The sequence below is a fragment of the Cololabis saira genome, chromosome 24 (genome assembly GCF_033807715.1).
Source record: "Cololabis saira isolate AMF1-May2022 chromosome 24, fColSai1.1, whole genome shotgun sequence".
In the NCBI taxonomy this organism is placed as follows: domain Eukaryota; kingdom Metazoa; phylum Chordata; class Actinopteri; order Beloniformes; family Belonidae; genus Cololabis; species Cololabis saira.
Window position 1 is genome coordinate 17,734,787 of NC_084610.1, and position 24,601 is coordinate 17,759,387.

General features: G+C 40.5%; 1 protein-coding gene across 1 annotated transcript in view; it reads right to left on the bottom strand.

The window, feature by feature from the left end:
- Positions 1 to 19,757, bottom strand: part of LOC133425354 (beta-1,3-galactosyltransferase 1-like) — a 279,193-nt gene extending 259,436 nt beyond the window's left edge. The window contains exon 1 of the mRNA XM_061716172.1: positions 19,675 to 19,757. The gene's annotated coding sequence lies outside the window, so the exon portion shown is untranslated. The remainder of the gene's footprint in view (positions 1 to 19,674) is intronic.
- Positions 19,758 to 24,601: the final 4,844 nt, after the last annotated feature.

Consider the following 24,601-nt stretch of genomic DNA (forward strand, 5'->3'; position numbering starts at 1 on the left):
CCAAGTGTGGTGATGGAAGGGACTCAGCAGGCTTTGCAGCAGAGCCTCTCGTGTGGAAATGGAAGGCTAACGGCAGCCAATGTGAAACCACAGCTGGTACAGTATGAGATAACAAGATGCAGGGGAACAGCTAGCAGAGCTCTGCTCTTCCTCCCTCCAATCATGCTATGAGATGCAACTACTACTATAAACATGAGCTGACGTGACCCTGGGGCTTTGCAAGAGGGGAATAAACACGCAATTCAACTTTAAACGATTCCAGCTTAAATCAAACCATGTAATCTGCAGGCTGTTTAGCGGCGCTGGCTGCAGCAGCCGGTTGCTCATGCCATCAAACATCACCAGCTATGAGCGTGTGACATCACTTTAGGACACTTTTTAGTGTCTTGCTGGTCTGCTGTCTGGAGTAAACAAGTCTAACGTCTGCCGAGGGATCATCTGGGACAATAACAACTTGTTAGGCTGTTACAATTTGTAATTTTGAAAAGAAAAAAACGTTAAAAAAAGGATGACAATGTGACATTTTATTCCTTCCCTTCACAACACAGTGGCAAAAATGAATAAATGCTGTTGTGTTGAATCTGGTAAATGCATCCAAGCTAAAAAACAAATAACCGGACTGTTGGAAGGACTGGTGGATTAAAAGCAAAAAAAAATGAAATAAAGATCAGAGTAATCACAGTATGGTTTTGCTGGATTTGAATCCATCATGTGTGTCGGAACGGTCATGTGCAGCACCAGAGGACATATGTGGCTGGTTTCCAGCCAACGAGATGATCAAATGATCCAATAAACTTCGGGAGACGGTCACAGACACAGACGGATGAAAAACATTGGCCCATGTGGCGCTTGCCTAAGCTTTCCCCACGGAGACGCGTTCAGGAAGGAGGACGGATGGAGAGTCGAAGATGGATGGTCAGAGCACATCAATGTGAAAACCAGTGAGAACCCTCAAAGATGGAGAGGAAACAATGACTAAACAATGCTTCAGAAAAAACTAATAAAAGATGACAGCCTTGTACGCTACAAACTGCTCTTGTGAGTAATTACAGAGTAACCACACAGTTGGGTTCTTGAATGGATTGTAAATTATAAGTTGTGGTAGAGGAAGAAAAACAATCTTTCTGCATGAAAACTGACAGCAGGATAGGGCACTTTCTGATGGTTCTCCTCTCGTCTGAAAGATCTGACCATTACTTCGCAGTGGCAAGAAAAACTACCCAAGTGACTTGGAACTAACTGGTTTTCTGTATTTTCCGCACATAAAGTGCAATCTGATGTTTGTCTAAGGGTGCTTTCAGACCTGTGGCCCGTTTGTTTTGTTCCGATTCAGGGGCTAAATTGATACAGTTGTTTCGTTTGTAGCGTTTGTGTTCACAAGGCTGTAGTGGTTCAAAGCTGTTAACAAATGCCATGCGCGAACCAACTGTTCTCTCATTGGTCAGAAATGAAAGCGGAAGGAGTTTCCTCTTCCGTACCCTGGGAAAAACAACAACTATGGAGCATCGTAAGCGAGTGTGGTTAGTTTGTTTCTGTCTGTTTCTGTGTGCTGTGTCGATTATGTTCTCACTGCAAACTAACCGCTCCAGGTCTGGAATGGAAGGGAGCCGAGACCACCTCTCCTAGACAATCTCGACTCGCTTGTTTTGTCCCGCATCCGAGCGCGATTGCTGTGTTCACATATGCCAAACGAACCAATCTTTAGGGGGAAACGCTCCCTGTTTCGGAACAACTGCTCCAAACGGGTCAGGTGTGAAAGCACCCTAAGTTACAAAAGGTTTTGTCTAGGAGGAATATGCAGTAGCGTGTAGGGTAAGCTTCCCAACATTGAAACATCTTCCCACTTGTGAAGTATGCTGGAGAAAATAAATCATGATGTGGGCTTACTTTCATGTCTCAGACCTGGACCAGATATCCTACTACAGGATAATGTCAGACTCCACCAACTGAAAACTAAAAAGGTGGGTAGTAGTGATGCAGCAGGACAATGACCCTAAACACGGAAGTGCACCACAGAACCGGGCCATGCTGTGCAGTGGTGCGACACCAACCACCTTCTGCTCAACACCAGCAAAACCAAGGAGCTTGTGGTGTGGTGTAACAAGCTACTGGGAATGTTTTACCAGTCAGTGGTCTCCAGTGTCCTGTTATTCGTCGTGGCCTGCTGGGGAGGCAACATCTGTGCCAGGGACGCTACCAGGCTGAACAAGCTGGTGAGGAAGGCCAGCTCCGTGGTGGGGACCGGGTTGGACAGCCTGGAGGTGGTGGCTGAACCGAGGATGGGGGGAAAACTGGCGGCCATGTTGGCCAATCCCTCCCATCCACTGCACATGGAGCTGACGGGGATGAGGAGCAAATTCAGCCACAGATTTGTCCTCCCCGTCAGAGAACAAAGAGATTTGGACAGTTGTCTATTCCAGCTGCACTCCGACTCTACAACCAGGCCCTGCAGGCCCAGGGAGACCTGGAGCTAGTTGTTAGGCTAACTGACTTGGGACTTTTATCTGCACATGTTGCACTTTAAAGGGAAAGTTCAGTTTTTTGCGCGCACAGAGATGACGTCATGCAGGTCAGAGGTCTTGTTTACAAACTGATTTCCTTGTTACACACACAGCCCCGGATGTAGACAACAGGTCCTGGAAGATGACCAGAAGCAGATCTAGTGATTCATTAAAGAAATGAACGAGTTTCGCGGCAATAATGTGTTATTTAGACGCTGCATCGTCTGTGTCCCGCTGTGCCCCCATTCGCTACCATTATATGGAGAAGCGGCTCGCACAAAACTCCTAATATCTTCCGAAGGACTCCAAATGACACCAAACTTTTCTGGGTGAGTATACAACTATAAAAAATGCCAGAAATAAGGTCCAGGTTGTAAAAAACGGAACTTTCCCTTTAACAAACTACCAGCAACTACCAGCACTTCGTATTTATTGTTTATTATCATGGACCAGCAGTGTGTTTATATTTATTATCACATTGTCTCTGTTTTTCTGTTTGTCTTCCCCTTTTTAATTGTCATGAGCTGTTTGACAACTGATTTTCCCCAGAGGGGACAATAAAGGTTTCAATCAGCAATTCAATAGCAATTTCAATTTTAAATCACTATAATCACACAATGATGTCATCAAGAAATAAAACAATGATTTTGTTCTCAACATCCTCCAAACACGTCTGGGCTGAAGTGGTCAAATATTCCTCCGAACCACTGGGCAGGTCTGATCTACACAAACCAAAGTCCTTTCTGCCAAAGTTGTCTCCAACAGTGATGGTCTCAGAGGATTTGGCTGCTGCTTCCCTCCAGCAATGGGAATGTTTAATAGGTGTGTTCAGTACAGACAAAACTAATTTAAATTGTGCGTCATCAGCTGAGGATGTTGTCTTTGTCTATTATTGTGACATCACTGATGATCAAATTAAATTTTAATTAATGAAAAAAACATTCCATGCACATACTTTTACTCGCCACTGCATTCAGAGATAACGAAGGACACCATGATGAAATGCCTTAATGACCAACAAAGAGAAACAAAAGGTCAGGAGCAAAAGCGATGTCTGCACAGGTGCTCCAGGAAGCTTCAACTGGACAATATCCAACAGGAGATCCTGCACTGAGTGGAACATCATTTTCAAATAAAGAAATAAATAAAAGTCTATTTATTTGCATACAGAAAGTGAATTTAGAGTGGGACCATTTCACAATCTAATTGATTTTTTTTCTGACTCATTGGAATTTCAGTTGCAAGCTACTTTAGTTAATGAAGTTTCCAGCCTGTGTTTGCTATTCCAGGTTAGACGGGACCATAGCTGCGCTCCAGTTCAGACGCTGGTGAAACTTGCGCCATGCTGAGAATTTATGCTTCACAAGCTGAGAAGACCTTGGTGAGATATAAAGATGCGCTGAAAACAATGACCCTTTTCATTTCCACATTTTTCAAAAACATTCAAAGAAAGAAAATCAATGTCTGGCTCATTCTGTCTTCCGTTTAAGGACCATCATGAACTTCATATAAAATAAACCCTGTTGTTTCATCATATCTATTTATTACTTTTGGTTTATTTAAATGATCAGCCACAGAAAACCTTTTCCTCATTTTCTTTTCATTTGGCAAAGGTTGCAGGTCATTCCCTTTGTCACAGGAAACCAAAACCCCCTGGTTCAAAATGACAAAAGGAATTATATCCCTGATTATGCAGAAGATTATAGCACCTAAGCCTTTTTTATTATTATTTGTTTTGTCTAATTTGCACTGGAGAGCAGGACAAACATTACCCTCACAAACCTTGATCTTCAAACAAAGCGCTGTGCTGGTAGAGCTGCAGATGAAAGCAGGTACATTAGGCAATAAAAAATGAGCTAAATGTCTGCAATAAAACTGATGAATGCTTTGTGACCGTCCCTCAGCAGGTTGACTGTGTGATATCAAACACAACATCAGACGCATCTCCCGCTCTGTTATGTGTACTTTGGGCTCAGGTGATATGTCAAAGTCTGAGCCCTGACAACAGAAAATGACTGATCAAGTAATTCCAGAAGAATCAATCATCTTCCTCATGGCTTTAACTCTTTTAAACACAGACACCAGTGCCCTTACCGCCATAGTGACTGAAGGAAAACCAAACGGGTTCATCAGGGGTATATTGTCCAGACACCAGTCATACCGGGGCTGGAATGGATCACGGTGCCCAGACCTCTAGCACTAGGGCTGAGGATCGATTCAAATATCAAGAATCGATTCGATTCCGATTCTTAAGATTCAGAATCGATTATCACGCTTTGATTCGATCCAATTCGATTCGATCAGATATTGATTTGGGTTACTGTTAATAAAACAGTTTTTTCAGCTGTTGCATGAATTATATGACTATATATATGACACCTCCCAGAATGCTGATAGAACTGCTTTCAGAAACATCGTGTGGGTCAGAATTATCAGACAGATCCAGGGCAGCAAACAGAGACGGATGAAATCGGTTTTATTTTTTCCCCCATTTATGAGAATTTGGTTTTTAACATTTATGCAAATGTTACCCCAAGACAGTATATAAAGCAAAGAAATATAGACAATGTATGCAATTATAACTGAAAACTTTAATATTTTCATACCTTTAAACATATTTAAAGGCAAAAACATGGCACCAGTTATTCTCGTGTCCAACAAAATATTCCTTTTTTGGGCATAAACAAAAAAGTACCAAAAGTTGTAATGTAATGATGAAAAAAAACTATGTGAATCATACCGTACCGAATCATAAGAAAATGTTTCGCACAGCGCCCCCACTGGCCAGGAGGTGACTCGATTCATAGACTTTGCTTAATCGATATTGAATTAGGGCGGGATAATTGCGATGCAATTTTTGATATTTTTACCCACCCTTAGTGTGAGCCAGAGCTGATCAGAATCAGAATCAGCTTTATTGGCCAGGTTCGAATGTTGTCCAACAAGGAATTTGACTCCGGTAATTTCGCTCTTTCGCAGTAGATAAACAATAAACAAATGTGGTATTTTTGACATATGATTAGTGATGCACCGATTGTTCGGTAACCGAAATTGTTCGGCCGAAAATGGCAAGAAAACACTTTCGGTGTTCGGTGGAATAAGTGGGGAAAAAAACCGAACAATTAATAACCGCGTTGTAAAATAAACTAACCCCATAAGAATTTTAACTAACATTCACCAGGAGGTGGAACCAAAACAACATAATGTTGGGAAATTAAAAAATTTTCATTTTCTTATGTTCAATAAATATTTTCTACCTTGTAATTTTGTAAAAGATTTTTTTCTTTGAAAAGCATGCCTAAATCAAATGTATTTGATTTATGCAATGGTGAAAAAATTGGCAAAATAAATGAAAAACTGCTGAAGAACCATGTTCGGTATTGTTCGGTTTTCGGCCAAGTGTTTATTATTATTTTCGGTTTCGGCCACAAATTTTCATTTCGGTGCATCACTAGTACAGATAGACATCTAAGGTGCAGCAGTTTGAGGTAGGGAAAAGAAAGGAAAAAAGGACAGCTCTGAGTAAAATAAAATAAAATAAAATAGAATAAAATAAAATAACCTATTTACAGTTTTACCATGTTACAATTTTACAAAAACAAAATTATACAAAAAATATGTATATATATTTTTTTTTTTTATGATGTTTGGATGACGAGTGCTTTAGATGACAAGACACAGTGGCAAAACAGGTGGAGCAGGAGGACTTGTAAAGCCTCTGGTATCTTTTAAGTCACCTTTATGGGAGCATTTTGGCATCCCTGTAAAACACGTCCGGTCAGACTACAAAGGAGGTCACAGTGCACGAGTTCCCAGCTGTGGCAGATATGTGTCATCATTATAGGAGGAACATCTGATACCTCTACTTATAGGTGAGGACAGGTGAGGATGGTGGGTAAAACAGCATCACTTCACAAAGAGCCCATACACAGCAAAAACATATTTCTAAGAAAGTAAAAACACCTACTTTCAAGAAATTTTCTATTTCTATTTTTTTTTCTATTTTGCTAGTTTTAAGGATGCTAAAAAAGAACATTTTTCTTACCCCACTGGCCAAGATATTTAACAGCTCCTCACAACAACACATCAGCAGCAGGGCAAAAGGGTGAACTGAGGGTTTCACCTTCTTTTAAACCCAAGCCTTCTCCAAGACTCCTCCCACCCGGCATAAAACATTCCAGTTTTTAACACTTAAACATCATGTTTACCTTTAATTAGGGTCCTCCCCTCTTTTAACAAATGAATAAATTAAACCTGTTTTTAGTAATGTAATTTTTGCAGTATTTATCCCTAATATCACCCAAAGAGGAACATTTAACTTGGTTTGATCCACCTGCACTCCTCCCTGATGCAGGTGGACTCAATCAGCAGCAATCAAGGGTATTCACCCTGGTCAGATTTGGCCCACGGCCTCTTAGGCCCAGGAAGTGGGCTGCAGGTAAGTAAATAGCAAACAGAATGACATGGTGGCATGAACTGAGTGTGCACCCCCAGCAAAACCACACCGCTCCAGGTGGCCTCTGACTGCCTACTGGAGGTTCACTGACTCAAACACAGCTTGATTAGCTCCAAAAACAGCAGCTAATGTGCAATAACAAAAAATGAGTGTATGTTGATGAAAGTTCTTGTAATTAGGCCTGTGTTGAAAAAAATCGATTTCCCAATTCTAAATCGATTCTCATATTAATTCCTAAAAATCGATTCATATGTCTAAAGACAGATTATTTTTTTTAATTTTGTTTTTTTTTTTCTTTTATTTATTTTTTATTTTTTCATCATTACATTACAACTTTTGGTTATTTTTTTTTTATCCCCAAGAAAGGAATGTTTTGTTGGACACGAGAATAACTGGTGCCATGTTTTTGCCTTTAAATATGTTTAAAGGTATGAAAACATTAAAGTGTTAGGTTATAATTGCATAAATTGTCTATATTTCATTACTTTATATTCTGTCTTGGGGTTACATTTGCAAAATATGCTAAAAACCAAATGCTCAAAAATTAAAAACCAAAATACACCGAAAATGGAACAAATAAAAACGGAATGTGGGAAAAAATAAAACCGATTTAATCCGTCTCTGTTTCCTCCCTGGATCTGTTTGGTAATTCTGACCCACTTGATGTTTCTGAAAGCAGTTCTATCAGCATTCTGGGAGCTGATTGGTCCTTACAGCATCATTAGCTGCAATACTTGCTGTTGAATCTCAATATAATACTAATATTAATATGTTGCATAACTACAGTCATATAATTCATGCAACAGCTCAAAAAACAGTTTTAATAACACTAACCCAAATCAATATCGGAATCGCATCGAATCAAATTTTGATAATCGATTCTGAATCTTAAGAATTGGAATCAAATCAATTCTTGACATTTGAATCGATCCCCAGCCCTACTTGTAATGTCCATGTGTTGATGTATGTGTGGAGGGGTGAATGTGTCTATATATATATTTATTTTATTTGTTTTTATTTCATTTTATTGATTTATTTTTCAGTTATTTTATCTTTATATGATGTGCTGACTGGAGAGCACTTTTAATTTCGTTGTACCTGGTGATAATTACAATAAAGATCCATCTATCTATCTGTCTGTAGTGAGGGCCATAGTGGCCATGCGCCCCCCATGGTCACAGCAACACATATGAAATGTAATCCACTCACTTAAACTTATTTAGGGTAGGACTTGTTTAATGTCAAGTTCATAGTCAGAAAGTAGAAAAACTCTCATCATAGCCATCACTGAAACATGGCTTCAGGGACAGCACGTGAGTTCTGAGTTGGGTACCAACAGGTTTCAAGACCAGTACTCGAGTTGAGGGGGGATGAGGGGGGAATTGACAATTTTCACCTGTTTCAAGTAAATTCTCACTTGAAATAAGTAGAAAAATCTGCCAGTGGGACAAGATTTATCTTCTCATTACAAGCAAAACAATCTTGTTCCATTGGCAGATTTTTCTACTTATTTCAAGTGAAAATCTACTTGAAACAGGTGAAAATTGTTTGGTTTTTTTTTAGTGATGAGTCTTGTTTTAAGTGTAATAAGATTTTTTACTAAAATGAGACATTTTAACTAGAAATAGGACAAATATTCTTATTGTGAGTTTTTGCAGTGATCCATGTTACTTATCCTGTGAAGGACAGAGTCATATTGATAAGTTCAGAAAACTGTTTTTTTATTGTTGTGTTTTGATGTATTTGATGTAAGCCCAATGGATATTTAAAGCTTACAGAAGGCTGCATTTAACTGCTACTATGTCATTCCTGCAGTATTTCTGCAGGTGTTTTGGTCAGTGCTATTATTTGTAATATAATATATTATTTGTAATCAGCACAAATTATCTGTCCCCATATGATAAAATCCACCATCCCCCCTGATTTTTATTTACAACTCGAGTACTGTTCAAGACCCAATCTTGACCTTGACAAAGATGGTAACAGAGGTGAAAACAGACACACTTCACATTTAATGATGCTTGATTTACCCATAGTAACCCAGGAACGTCGTTATATGGCTTTGAACAATGTGCAACTTGCCCAATGTGGCATATGACCTTTGTTTTTGATATGATGAAGGAAGTATACAAATCCTCTGCAAGAGCATCAGATTACAACGTTGTGTATCTGGCTATAAATTATAAACCTGTTTTAAATCAGTTTGGCGTACAATCCTAGTCCAGGAGGACAGCCAGTGTCTTCAGCACCGTTTTAGTGTTTAAAACATTTGTGCAGACCTGACAGAGACTGTAGCACCTTCTATTAGCTTGCAAGGACTCAGTTATTCCCAGAAGGTCCTTTTCACCTATGAAAATAATGAGCCTTGGTCTTTACAGCAGTGTTTACACTTATTAAGAAAATACATACATTTTAAAAATCCATGATTTTAAACAATCCTTCCCACCAGGCTTTTGTGTATGTTAATGAAAATATGGTCTTCAAGAGTTTTCCGGGGAATAAAGGTGACAGAAAGCACAGGCCCCGATGGCGTTGAGGGTCAGGTCCAGGGACATGTGCAGAGCAGCGTACAGGCAGGGCTGGGGATGGATTCAAATGTCAAGAATCGATTCAATTCCTATTCTTGAGATTCAGAGATTTGGTTCAATCCGATTCCGATATCGATTTGGGTTAGTGTTATTAAAACGTTTTTTTGAGCTGTTGCATGAATTATATGACTGTGTAGTTCTGCAACATATTAATACTAGTATTATATTGAGATTCAACAGCAGGTATTGGCAGCTGATGGTGCTGTAAGGACCAATCACCTCCCAGAATGCTGATAGAACTGCTTTCAGAAACATCGTAGGGCAGAATTATCAAACAGATCCAGAGCAGCAAACAGAGGCTGTATGAAATAGCTTTTATTTTCTCCTAGATTCCGTTTTTTTTTTACCGTTTTTTTGATACCGATACCAGTATCGGTATCGGGGCATCCTTACTTAAAATATTTAAAGACAAAAACATCGTGCCCAACAAAACATCCTTTTTTGGGCATAAAAATGAAAATACCAAAGGTGTGTAATGATGGAAAAAAAAAAAAAAAAAAAAAAAATCGATCTTTAGACATACAAATCGATTTCTAGGAATTAATATGAGAATCAATTTAGAATCGGAAAGTCAATTTTTTCAACACAGGCCTACTGACAGGTATATTCTGTTTTATTTTTATTAGATCAAGCTATTTTAATGTTCCTGATGTGTTGAAATCTCCTATTATTGTTTGTGTGCAATAAAATAAGTCTCCAAGGGGCTGCAAGTCTTCAGACCTGGCGCTCCATTAAGGGGCACTGACTGTGGGCGCCGGGGCAGACTTATGGCGCTTTTACACTAGTACCCACTCAGCCCGACTCGACTCGCCTCGGTTTGGTTCTTTCCCACTAGGGGTCTAACGTGCCAAGTAGATACTTTTTCTGTAACTATTCTGCCGAGGTTCTAAGCGGCTGAGTCGGGCTACATCTGACGTCATCACTAGGGATGTTAATAATTAATCGATTTTCGATTAATTGCCGTTATGAAATTACCCGATTAAAATTAACGATTACAATTAATCTTTTTTTTTTTTTTAATTTTTTTATCCCGGTTTTTTCCCCATTTTATCACCCAGTGCTCCTACCTAACAGTCCTGTGCATTGCTCCCTCTACCAACCCCGGGAGTTCCTGCACTGAGCTCAGGTCTCCTCCATAACCTGAGGAGTGAGCAGGCCGCATCTTTTCACCAGACAGGGTGGGGTTTCTCCGGCCGGACGTAGCGCGTGGAAGGATCACGTTGTTCCGGCCGGATCCTCCCCACCCCATCTGGCGCCCCGGTTGGCCAGAGGGGGCATGTATAGCCCAGGACTGTGTGCATGTTTTTGTGAGGGTAGCTCCCATTAGCTACCCAGGGGAACACGGGGAGAACATGCAAACTCTTCTCTAAACATCTGTCCACTCCCCGCTACAGTTTTAACTAAAAGAAAATGTGCTCCAATACAGCAGATCTCATAATTTTATTTTGAACACTGCCAAAACTCTAACTTAAAACGTAACTAGAACTTAAAATTTGCTTGACACAAATGACACTATTATGGCTGCTGCTACTACTAATAGCCTTGAAGTGCACTTTATATTATATTCCTTGTGGTACAAAAATGTCTTTTTGTTACTTTTTTATCAAATAAATATTTGATTAAGGAATACATTAAAATGTCCTTTGTATTTTATATAAGCAAAAAAAATTATGTTTGTATCTCAGATGGGGGAAAAACGCCGCTTATCAACTAATCGATGATCGATCGATAAGGTTATCAACTATCAATTAATGAAATAATCGATAATTTGCATCCCTAGTCATCACACTACAGGCCACCGATTGGTCGGAGTGTTGGGAGTCAGACGTCTGAGTCAGGAGGCGGAAATCAGCAAAAGAGCGACTCGCGGCTTCTTGTTCATTTTATTCGACAGGCAATGGCAGCAAATGTCTGTTCTGATCCAACTCTGAGATGAGTAGAGCCGAGTAGGGACTAGTGTAAAAGCGCCATTAGGTCCCCCTCAGTCCACCTCAGGGCCAGGACTGTTGACGACACCACTGGCACCTCCTGAGTTTAGTGCTGCCCCACCTAGAAGGTGTAAATATTTTAGCACGGCTGGGCTGCATTGATTTTTCATCAGCTTCTAACAGCATCCAGTCTCACGGGTCGTCAGACGGACTGAGTCATACTCAGAACATCAATGTCTGTCTGATCCACTGGCTCGCTCGTGCTTTTAATGAAACAGGTCACGGCACGTCAAAGTCAATGTCAATTTATCTGTCACTCTTTTGTCTTCCCCCAGATCATCGCTGGGCCACACTCTTTCACTTCTCTTACTTGTGCTCTACGCAAATTATGTCAGAGCTGGCTGAAGCACCATCACATTATTTTCTGGCGCATGACAATGTCATAGTGTCATTGCTGATTGATAACGATCCAACGCCGGCCCTATACTTCTTGAATCTATTGATTGGTGCCAATCATTATTTTTAGACAGTGATGTAAATTAGGGATGGGTGATATTTTACCGTTCACGATATACCGTCAAAGAAATTCCCCACGGTAAGAATTTGTCATCTCACGATAAAAACGATAAATTCCCGTTGATGATGTTTTTGTGTAAAACTGATTTATGGTTCTGTGTTAAATCCACGCAGAAGGAAGGAAGGAAGGAAGGAAGGAAGGAAGGAAGGAAGGAAGGAAGGAAGGAAGGAAGGAAGGAAGGAAGGAAGGAAGGAAGGAAGGAAGGAAGGAAGGAAGGAAGGAAGGAAGGAAGGAAGGAAGGAAATGAGCCAGAAAGAAAGAAAGAAAGAAAGAAAGAAAGAAATGAGCCTGAAAGAAAGAAATGAGCCAGAAAGAAAGAAAGAAAGAAAGAAAGAAAGAAAGAAAGAAATGAACCTGGAAAGAAAGAAATGAGCCTGAAAGAAAGAAATGAGCCTGAAAGAAAGAAAGAAAGAAAGAAAGAAAGAAAGAAAGAAAGAAAGAAAGAAAGAAAGAAAGAAAGAAAGAAAGAAAGAAAGAAAGAAAGAAAGAAAGAAAGAAAGAAAGAAAGAAAGAAATGAGCCAGAAAGAAAGAAAGAAAGAAAGAAAGAAAGAAATGAGCCAGAAAGAAAGAAAGAAAGAAAGAAAGAAAGAAAGAAAGAAAGAAAGAAAGAAAGAAAGAAAGAAAGAAAGAAAGAAAGAAAGAAAGAAAGAAAGAAAGAAAGAAAGAAAGAAAGAAAGAAAGAAAGAAAGAAAGAAAGAAAGATAAATTCCCGTTGATAACGTTTTTGTATTGGTATTTTTTTTATCGTTATCGGGATAAATGCTAGAAATTATCGTGATACATTTTTTAGTCCATACCGCCCATCCCTAATGTAAATAAGTAAAGAGACGGTTTTAGGAAGAACCAGTCACCCATCATGCTTGTGATGATCAATAACCCACAGGTACAGTAGAAGGTGTACAGAACACATACATCAATGACACATCAGCGGTATACATTCTCTGATTACATTTGAATATGGATAAGATAACAGTTTCCACTGTTGTTATACTCATCCCTGAAGTGCACCAGCTAAACATTGTGTCTGTCTCCTCTCTGTTCGTCGTTTAAATAAGCAAAAGTAATGTTTTAACCGCGTTCTTCATATCTTGTTATGATTGATCATGTTTTATATTATATTGATCTCTTAGACTCCTTCCTTTACCCCTTGTTTTTATGTGTTTTTCATGCCAGTTCTCCTCCCCTGTTGTTCCTCAATCGTCTGGATTGTTCTGCAGATCATTTAGCCAAGTTTTCCAGAGGTGTGAGTTGTGTTACGACTAGGGTTGCCACCCGTCCAGAATTGTCCTTTATTTGAGAAAAAAATGTTTCGTCCCGTATTGAACTAATACGGGACGCGATTTGTACCGTATTTTCATTAACTTTTACACCATATTCTAGTTGAATTATTAAAATAAGTTAACTTTTACACCATATTCTAGTTGAATTATTGAAATAAATTAACTTTTACACCATATTCTAGTTGAATTATTGAAATAAATTAACTTTTACACCATATTCTAGTTGAATTATTGAAATAAATTAACTTTTACACCATATTCTAGTTGAATTATTGAAATAAATTAACTTTTACACCATATTCTAGTTGAATTATTGAATTAAATTAACTTTTACACCATATTCTAGTTGAATTATTGAAATAAGTTAACTTTTACACCATATTCTAGTTGAATTATTGAAATAAATTAACTTTTACACCATATTCTAGTTGAATTATTGAAATAAGTTAACTTTTACACCATATTCTAGTTGAATTATTGAAATAAATTAACTTTTACACCATATTCTTCACCTGTATGTATATCATACATCTGGGCTGATGTGTACATGTAGCATAGGAGGATATTTCAGTTGCTAGTATGGTTGTCTATACAGTCATGACAGTTCAATGCTATTAAAGCACTTTAAACTTTAAATCAAAGCATTTTGTTTTTTCATATAAAATAAACACATTTTTATGCAGTTTAGAAGTTTTGGGCTTTTTTTTTGGCTCCTGCGCTGCTGAAATCAGGGCGTCCCTTATTTCTATTTCTGAAAGGTGGCAACCCTAGTTACGACTGACAGAATCTGCTCGTATGTATGTTTGAGCCACAAACAAGCGTTAATATTCAACATGTTGAATATTTATGACGGAAAAACGCCAACAGCTTTTATCCATGTAACACAACCCAATCAGAAAGCAAGCTGATGTAAGAATTACCCGTGAAAATGTATTTCATTTTCAATCACGCAGTCATGAAAGGAATAATCACTTCTCTAAAGGAGAGACTGACCTCTCAACACCCTGCAATTACTGAACTGGTAAAATCTGGAGTTTCCTCATCGTGTACCGTCCCACACACTTTGAAGGTTTTACAAATCTTTTGGCGTGGACCAGCCTTTAGGGCGCAACTCCAGAAAGTGTTTTCCACTGCAGTCAAGAAGCCTTTGGGGCCATTTTTTTTGTTTCCATGACAACAGTATTGTGATGCATCCTCATTTTAACTGTACTTTTATGATAAACAGCCACTATCCAACTGTTTTATCCATTTGTAATTATACTTTTTTAACAGTTCAGTGCCTTTACCACCATGAGCCTCAACCGGAGGGAGCCTGCTCCCATCAGTAGAGGAAGACAGCTGTGTTGCTAGCAAACTGTCTGGGAATCCATCAGAAAGTAATATGATTGTTATCATTTGGGATGCCAGGTTTGGATCAGGTCTGTTTTGGATTAAAAAGACATCAGGTTTCAGAAGGACACCTTTCACAGAGGGCGGTGTTTATCAGGCGATTAGTAATTAGCTCTGCACGTCATCTGTTTGTCTCCTGCCACTGATGGGCCGGACCGGGGGGCATTTTCATTTTAACAGCCTATTTCGGTTCTGTACGCATCACACTATTATGGTCACCAGCGACATTTAGTTCCCAGCCAATCTGGGATCATCTCTGACTGCAGGAACCACTTTCACTTCCATGTCCATGATGATATCAGTCAATCCCACCAAGAAGTACTCGGAGTAGCAAAAACAATAACAACCCAAGGAAAAGAAACGAGAAAATAACAACCGCTGGGTTCGCTTCTAATTGGGAATGACTAATAAAAGATGCTGGCACTCAGGGGGGAGGAGAGAGAGAGACGCACAATGTAGACATATGCCCTTGATTTGATGCAGTTCATAAAAGTAATTATTCCTTGCATGGGCTAAAGATCCATGGGGCAGTTTTAGGAAAGAAAACAATGTCTACTGATTAACTCCAGAGCAAGATTCCCTGTTTTTTGCTACAGTTGTTGTCAAGTTTGCAAATTGCCTGTGTCTTTTGCTGCAAACAAATTTCCCCACGGGGACAATAAACACATATCTATCTATCTATCTATCTAGATTCCAGAATAACATGAAACCGAAAGGAAAGGACGAAAGGAAAACGGCCCAAATTCAAAGTGATGGTCTTCATAAAAAGCCATTTTCCAAAAGAGAGAATAAAAAAAACATAGGCGATATTGACAAGCCATGCTTCACACTTGAGAGAACTCTGTTCCCGAGGACGCCGAGCGCTATCACACGCAGCAGTGAACAGCAATACACAATGTCACACATTACCCTTTAAATTGCGTGACAGGAAAAGCAGTGTCAGATGCATAAGCGGGCGGAGCTATGAATGAGTAAATAAGCCTGTGTTTTCTGCTACTACGTCAACAAACGCCATTCAACAATGTCATGTGGCATTGCCGTCCGGGAGGGCCTGTGTTGCGCCATAAAACATTTTCAATAATTTCCAGGACTACTCTGCTGTGTTATTAAGGGTGCTTTCACACCTGTCCCGTTTGGAGCAGTTGTTCCGAAACAGCGTTTCCCTTTAAAGATCGGTTTGTTTGTGGTATATTTGAACACAGCAATCACGCTCGGATGTGGGACAAAACAAGCGAGCCGAGATTGCCTAGGAGAGGTGTCTCGGCCCGATTCATTCCAGACCTGGAGCGGTTCGTTTGCAGTGAGAACATAATCGACACAGCAACCGACACAACTCACTCATAAGCTGCTTTCATAAAGAGCGCGGTTTGCGCCGCGCCCACTGCTGGGTAGGGCGCAGACTCGGCGCAGAGCCTCCACCACCTTCTCTCTTATTGGACACAACTTTCGCTCTTCTCCCTTCTCTCCTATTGGACGGGCCGAGGTAGCACATACTGTACACAATGAATGGGATCTCTGGCGGCGGTCTACGCTTTGCACCCTCTCTGTGAAAGGGGTTATAACCAATGTTGTTTTTTCCCGGGGTACGGAAGAGGAAACTCCTTCCGCTTCATTTCTGACCAATGAGAGAACAGTTGGTTCACGCATGGCATTTGTTAACAGCTTTGAACCGCTACAGACGGTTGCCTTGTGAACACAAACGCCACAAACGAAAAACGAAACAACTGTATCGATTTAGCCCCTGAATCGGAACAAAACAAACGGGCCACAGGTCTGAAAGCATCCTAAGAGTGTTTGGTTGTGCCTGATGGTTTTTGGGACAAATTCCAGCCGAAACCGGAACGTCTCTTGCCTATGCTGCTGATGTAGAATATCATTTTGTGTTGTTTTGTGTGTTACATTAACCTGATATCTCAGACAGGCAAGATGCATTTAGTTATAAACCCCCACCATGCGGGTTAAATGACTTAAAACCAAGGCTATTAGCTGCAGACCCGGGGGCCTGCTTCCTCTTACAGGACATCAATAAGATGCAGTTTATTACACAATGGATGTAAACCGGCTTTTTATACATATATGGGCTGCTCTGAGAGGAAGAAGAGTTTTTAAGGTGGATTTTTGGTGAAAAAAAAGAAACTCCATCCACTCAAAGTCCTAATTATTTCCTGTTTTAAAGAACTGCAGCACCCGAGACAGGCTGCAAAACTCCAAATGTGAACTTTTGTTTGACTTCAATGAAAAAATTTACTTCTATTAAAGGCAGAAATGAATAATTAAATGGTTTAACACAGTCTGCCATGAAGAAAAACCTGCACTTCAGCTCACCGCACCAAACCTCCACCCTCATCCGCTTACATTTTGATATCTCATTGCCTAACTGATATTAAATCGCTGCATTACACGTCAGGGGAGATTAATAGAGGACTGTGGGGCCCATCCAAAATGAAGTGGAACATATTTCTACCTAAAATCCTCACTCTCACTTGTGGGGTTTCTGCTGCCAGCACTCATACTGAAACGGGGAGGATTTCACAGGGCTGCGTTTAAAGGTTGAAAGCAAAGGTGCTCACAAAAGAGCTGGACTCGGCTCCTCGCGGATGAGACACACCGTGGGGAAGTATGACAATCACAGACGCGGGATCTGATCAGAAGGCTGTTCACAGCAACATCATGACCCTACGACTACAGGTGAAGCCTCTTCAGCACATGTCACAAAAGGTTATAATCATACCCTTTTTTTCTCTTTTTTTCCCCTTCCTGGAGCCAGTGTAGCAGAATCTGACAGAGTGAAAGAGCACAGAGTATTGACATCCATCCCGCCATGAAACCAGAGGGCTGATGGATTTGGCTGGTTCATGTTAGATGACATGGATTAGCAGCCAGATAAATCACCGAAGTTGATGTTGGGCTTTAATATGCAATATGCGACGCACAATGGTCTCATCTACTTAGGGATCTGGATTTATTCTGTCTCGGCTTTGCTTTATCTTTCTCTGACACAGATTTAGATGCCAATAAGCCATTAATCATTCAGGTTGTCTCTTGTTTAACATGAATGGCATTCATATAATAAAAGAGACACAGTAAGTCAGAGGTTTAGCAATCATGCATTGATTGGCAGCAGTTGGGTGAGTACCTTTTCTCTGTAAGGCAGGGGTCTTTAACCCTGGTCCTTATGACCCCCTGTCCTGCATGTTTTAGATCAGGGGTGTCGGACTCCAGTCCTCGAGGGCCCGTGTCCTGCATGTTTTAGATGTGTCCCTTTTTTAGCACACCGTGGTACAAGGAGCTAGGAATGGGCGATATTTTACCGTTCACGATAAACCGTCAAAAAAAATTCCCCCACGGTAAGAATTTGTCATCGCGAGGTAAAAACGAATGAATTCCCTTTGATGACGTTTTTGTGTAAAGCTGATTTATGGTTCTGTGTTAAATCCACGCACAACGTACGTGAAGGAAGGAAGGAAGGAAGGAAGGAAGGAAGGAAGGAAGGAAGGAAGGAAGGAAGGAAGGAAGGAGGAAGGGAAGGAAGGAAGGAAGGAAGGAAGGAAGGAAGGAAGGAAGGAAGAGAGAGCAGGAGGAAAGAAGGAAGGAAGGGAAAAAAGAAGGAAGGAATGAGAAGGAAGGAAGGAAGGCAAGGAAGGTGAAGGAAGGAAGGAAGGAAGGGAGGAGAGCACGAGGAAAGAAGGAAGGAAGGGAAAAAAGAAGGAAGGAAGGAAGGAAGGAAGGAAGGAAGGAAGGAAGGAAGGAAGGAAGGAAGGAAGGAAGGAAGGAACGAAGGAAGGAAGGAAGAAAAGAGGAAGGGAAGAAGGAAGGAAGAGAGAAAAGACGAAGGGAGAAAAGAGGAAGGGAAGAAGGAAGGAGAGAGCAGGAGGAAAGAAGGAAGGAAGGGAAAAAAGAAGGAAGGAAGGAAGGAAGGAAGGAAGAAGAAGGAAGGAAGGAAGGAAGGAAGGAGAGAGCAGGAGGAAAGAAGGAAGAGGAGGAAAAAAGAAGGAAGGAAGGAAGGAGGAAGGAAGAAGGAAGGAAGGAAGGAAGGAAGAAGGAAGGAAGGAAAGGAAGGAGGAAGGAAGGAAGGAAATGAGCCAGAAAGAAAGAAAGAAAGAAAGAAAGAAAGAAAGAAAGAAAGACAGAAGAAAGAAGAAAGAAAGAAATGAGCAAGAAAGAAAGAAAGAAAAATATGAGCCAGAAAGAAAGAAAGAAGAAGAAAGAAAGAAAGAAAGAAAGAAGAAATGAGCCTGAAATAAATAATTAATTCAATTTAATTGGTGTAGTTTAGTAGCCTTTAGTATTCTTTTAGAGCAGTGTTTTGGGGGCTCCAAAGACTGAATGTGGTGATAGATTTATAGTTACAAGGTGGAGTTGAATTGGTATTTTTTTATCGTCATTTTTATCGTTATCGGGATAAATGCCAGAAATTATCGTGATAAATTTTTAGTCCATATCGCCCATCCCTACAAGGAGCTATCCACACTTTGATGACAAGCTGGTGACGATGACTAATTAGAATCAGGTGTGTTAAAGCAGTGAAAACATGCAGGACACCGGCCCTCCATGGATTCAGTTTGACACCTGTGTTTTAGATGTTTCCCTGCTTCAGCACCCTGATAAAAATGACTCATTAACAGACTTGTGCAGACCTGGATGACAAGCTGATGACGGCCATTAATTAGAATCAGGTGTGATGATGCAAGGAAACATGTAAAACATGCAGGACAGGGGGGTCCAGACTAGGACCAGGGTTGAAGACCCCTGGCTGTAAGGTATTCACATCTAAAACAAACTGGCAAAAATGCAGGGAAAGTAAACCGGGAATAGCTGTTTTGAGGAAAGTGGGATTTATATTTAAAAAAAAAAAAAAAAAGCTGATGGACCGCAGCAGCAGAGGGTCGTAAAGGCAGGCAGAGACGGTGCACTGAGGCGAGACGCGGAGACCAGAGAGCAGACGGACACCTACCCGAGCTGGAGTCGCCTCAGTCCCGCCGGGTGACCTGTCCCGGGATCGGAGCTATGCGTCCGCGCGGATCCCTGCTCTGGTCGCTGCGCTCCTTGCGCTCCGTGCGCTCCTTGCGCTGCTCGTACACTCCCCGTGAGCTCCGTCTGCGCTCCGTGCGCGCTCCGCTCCGAGTGCGCCCGTGCGGCCGGTGGAGGAGAAGAGAGGAGAGCAGAGGAGAGGAGAGAGCGTCCAATCAGCGGACGACTGACGGCGGAGCGACGGCAGCCAATCGGCCCCGACCGACCGGCAGCGACCGCCGTGATGCTGCTCTGTCTCAAGCACCGGTGGGCGAGAATGATCTGATGTGATGCGATCCGGCCTGATCTGAGGACATGCCCGAAACCTTCCTGAAACCTTCTGCTCAGTGTCCTAATGAGCAGTGATTAGATTTTTATTTATTTTATTTTTTTTATTTTGTAGGCTACATGTAAAAAACAACAATTCAAGAGATGATAAGAAAATAAAACAACAAAACAAAGAATTACATACTTTAACACTTGTTATCTTAATTTACAAAAAGGAGTAGGAAGAAGTGTAAACTTATTTAATCCTACCCCCATTTATGCATCCATGGATGCATAAATGGGGGTAGGATTAAATATTTTAATCAAAAAAAATAATTATTTCACCGTGCCGCGCTGTGACGACATCTCTGTGCGTCCAATGGAGAGAAGGGAGAAGAGAAAAAGTTGTGTCTGTCACTACCTGATGTGAGTCGCTACTAGGGATGGGCGATATGGACTAAAAATGTATCACAATAATTTCTGGCATTTATCCCGATAACGATAAAAATGACGATTAAAAAAAATACCAATTCCACTCCACCTTTGTAACTATAAATCTATCACCACATTCAGTCTTTGGAGCCCCCAAATCACTGCTCTAAAAGAATATTAAATACTACTAAACTACACCGATTAAATTGAATTAATTATTTCTTTCAGGCTCATTTCTTTCTCTCTTTCTTTCTTTCTAGCTCATTTCTTTCTGTCTTTCTTTCTTTCTTTCTTGCTCATTTCTTTCTTTTTTGCTCATTTCTTTCTTTCTTTCTGGCTCATATTTTTCTTTCTTTCTGGCTCATATTTTTCTTTCTTTCTTTCTTTCTTTCTTTCTTTCTTTCTTTCTTTCTTTCTTTCTTTCTTTCTTTCTTTCTTTCTTTCTTTCTTTCTTTCTTTCTGGCTCATTTCCTTCCTTCCTTCCTTCCTTCCTTCCTTCCTTCCTTCCTTCCTTCCTTCCTTCCTTCACGTACGTTGTGCGTGGATTTAACACAGAACCATAAATCAGCTTTACACAAAAACGTCATCAACAGGAATTTATCGTTTTTACCTCGCGATGACAAATTTTTACCGTGGGGAATTTTTTCTACGGTTTATCGTGAACGGTAAAATATCGCCCATTCCTAGTCGCTACCCAATTTGAGTCACACATGCGCAGTCGCATTCAACAACAGGGAATGTTATGCTATATAAGGGTATTGATGCAAAAAATCTTTATATTATTTTTAGCAAAAAATATTTATATTATTTTTAGCAAGCATAGCTAAGCATGATAGCCAAATTACCTTTCAAGATGTAATTACTCATAGAACGAGTAATCTTCCATTCATCAGCTTTTCCCAAACTGTGATGGAACTTTCCGGATTCCATGTAGGCATGGAGATGATGGAAAACATTAAAGTCGCTCATTTTAATCAATAATCGGGTAATGACAACACTACTTCTCCACTGGAATGCACATGTTGGACGCGACTGCGCATGCGTGACTCAAATCGGGTAGCGGACTCACATCAGGTAGTGACAGTGTCCAATAGGAGAGAAGGTGGTGGAGGCTCTGCGCCCTACCCGGTGTTTTTCCTACCGTAGCGAACAATTATAATAAATAAAATCAATCAAACCTTCTTGCTGGATGCTGCAGTTAACCTTTGGTGGTCTGTCCATTTCCTGCTCTACCTGTTGATTTCCATCACTGCTTTTGGCACCAAACTGAATAACTTTTCCAGCTGTTTAATACAGCTTGAAAAGCACATTCACTCACACACAGGCATAAAAGACATGCATTTGATTTGTCCCTCAAACGTATATGCATTAAATACTGTCCATACAAAGTATTAAATACAAGAAACTAACCTTTTCTCTTCCGCGGCGATCAGGTAGCAGGATATTATGGCCTTCTGAAGTCTGAAGTTACTGCTATAGGCTACGCATGCGCAGTCAACTCGAGTAGGAACAAATTATGGGTATAGGAAGAAATCTCAGAACACCGGCGGTGGGCACGGCGGAAGCCGCGCTCTATGTGAAGCAGCTTATGAGTGAGTTGTGTCGGTTGCTGTGTCGATTATGTTCTCACTGCAAAGAACCGCTCCAGGTCTGGAATGGAAGCGAGCCGAGACACCTCTGCTAGGTGTTTTGTCCCGCATCCGAGCGCGATTGCTGTGTTCACAAATACCAAACGAACCGATCAGTTTCCCCCTTATGGATCCATGGATGCATCATTTAGGATTATACCCATTAAAATGGGTATAATCCTAATGGATGCATCTGCAGCTTCTTTGGACCCTGCAGGTTCCAGATATCAAGCTTTGTACAGCCTGCAGGTTCCAATCTGTCGGTTTCAAAGGAAATTTTAGAAAAATAAATTGAGTTTAAATGATACAGGAGTTTAAGTTTAAATGATACAAGAAATTGGTTTTATTCTTTATTTCATTCATTAAAGACAAAAAACTGTTCAATATAATTACAACACTCTCTTTCCTTGGATGAAAGGGAACAGAAAGAAGACTAAGCTTATTTTATCTGTCCCTTTTTCCTAAGAAATCAAATTTCAATTAATCTAATAATAAAATAAACAAAAACAAATTACGCAATTAAAAAAAAACACTTTCCAATAAACGTAATTAATAAAACAAAACCCTAACTACAACAAAGTTATAAAATAACACAAAATAGCTGTCGTCAAACACAGATAGTCATATTCTTTTTTGATTCAAAGAAAAAAAATATGACAATGGTGGTAAAAAGAGAGAGAGAAAACAAAGAAAACCCTACTAACTTAATTATCATGATATTTCTTCATCAAACTGGCTTTTATTATTCTTTTAAACGTAATGTTTGATTTGCATTCTTTGGCTTTTGTATCCAGATTGTTCCATAAATTGATACCTTTTACAGAAACACAACATTCCATTCATTTTGTCCTTGAAATTCAAATAAAAGAAAAAAAAGCAATAACTGCAATGCATTATCCCCCCAACACACACACACACACACACACACACACACCTGGAATAATAAACCTTTTACCTGACCACTTTGTAGTGTTGTCATGTCTTGCTGGCATTCAAGAAACCGAGTGCTCAAGCCAACTTTATTCCACAGCACATGTAACAGAAATGCGTTAATATGCTTTGACAAAGTCAAAGCATATTAAATGATGAATAATAGAGTGACATTAAATGGTGACCAAGTTTAATGCAACAATGTTCTATAAAGAAAGAATTGTGACAAGAGCTGAAGAGAACAGTCTTGTTCCTGATGTGAGAGCAGTTTCCATGCTCCATAATTTAGGTGCTGCCACCATAAAAGCATGTGATAAAGGGTTGCTGTGCTTATTTTGTCTCCCTGTTTGTGCAAAGACGATTTGGCATTGTTCTGTTTCAAAATTTTTCATATATCTGTCTAATGGCACTTTTACAGTAGTAGCTACTCAGCCTGACTCGCCTCGTCTCGACTCGACTCGACTCGCCTTGCCCTCGTTTATTTTCAATACCCAGATCAGAAGTAGGAGGTTGGAGTGAAGCTGCTGTGACGTATTTGATTGTGTGATCTAAACGAAGAAGACAACAACACTAAAGATGTAGAACCTGGAGGAGATGATAGATGTGCTGCTGGGTCTGTGGCTTGTGTTCGATATCAAGTTAAAAAATCAGAGTGAAAGAAGCTTCAAGCGGCAACGTTTTTTTTATTTGTTTGTTTATCTCGTCGCTGCTGAAAAAGCTATGAAGTGACAGAGCTCCTGGTAGATCTGGTCGTTCCTTATCGCCCGTCCAGATCCCTCTTTAATTCTCTCCTCAGCCACCAGGTTTATGAACATCTGCACCTCAGAGTTGGATCATGAAACAGACTTTTGCATTGCCGTTGCCTGTCGAATAAAATGAACAAGAAGCCGTCAGAGTCGCTCTTTCGCTGACGTCACATCCTGATTCAAACGTCTGACTCCAACCCCCCGACCAATCGGTGGCCTGTAGTGTGATGATGTCACATACAGCCAACTCAGCCGCTTAGAACCTCAGAGTAGTTACAGAAAAAGTATCTACTCGGCACGTTAGACCCCTAGTGAAGTCCAAAACCGAGGCGAGTCGAGTTGCGCTGAGTAGGTACTAGTGGAAAAGCGCAATATGAGTCGGGCTGTATCTGACATCATCACATTACAGGCCACCGATTGGTCGGGGGGTTGGCCAGTCAGACGTCTGAGTCAGGATGTGATATCATTTCAAGAGCGACTCATTTTTTTCGAAGAACAATGGCAGCACAGAAATCTTTTCCGTGGTCAAATTCCGAGGTGGAGACATTCTTAAACCTGGTGGCTGAGGAAAATATCCAGAGAGAGCTAGATGGGGTCACGAAGATTGAAAAAATATACCAGGAGCTTTCTCAGTCCATGTCTGCTCAACGCTACAAACAGACTTTTCAGCAGTGCAGAGACAAACTGAAAAAGTTAAAAAGCGATTATCGTGCGGTGAAGCACCACAATAGAAGGAATGCACATGACGTCACAGATGCGACTTCACAGCGGGTTACGCCCACTGAGTGTCAGAAAGACTGAGTGGCAGTGTAAACTTTCAGTTTGAGCAACTGGAAAACATCTAAAATGGGAAAGAGCTGTTGTGTGA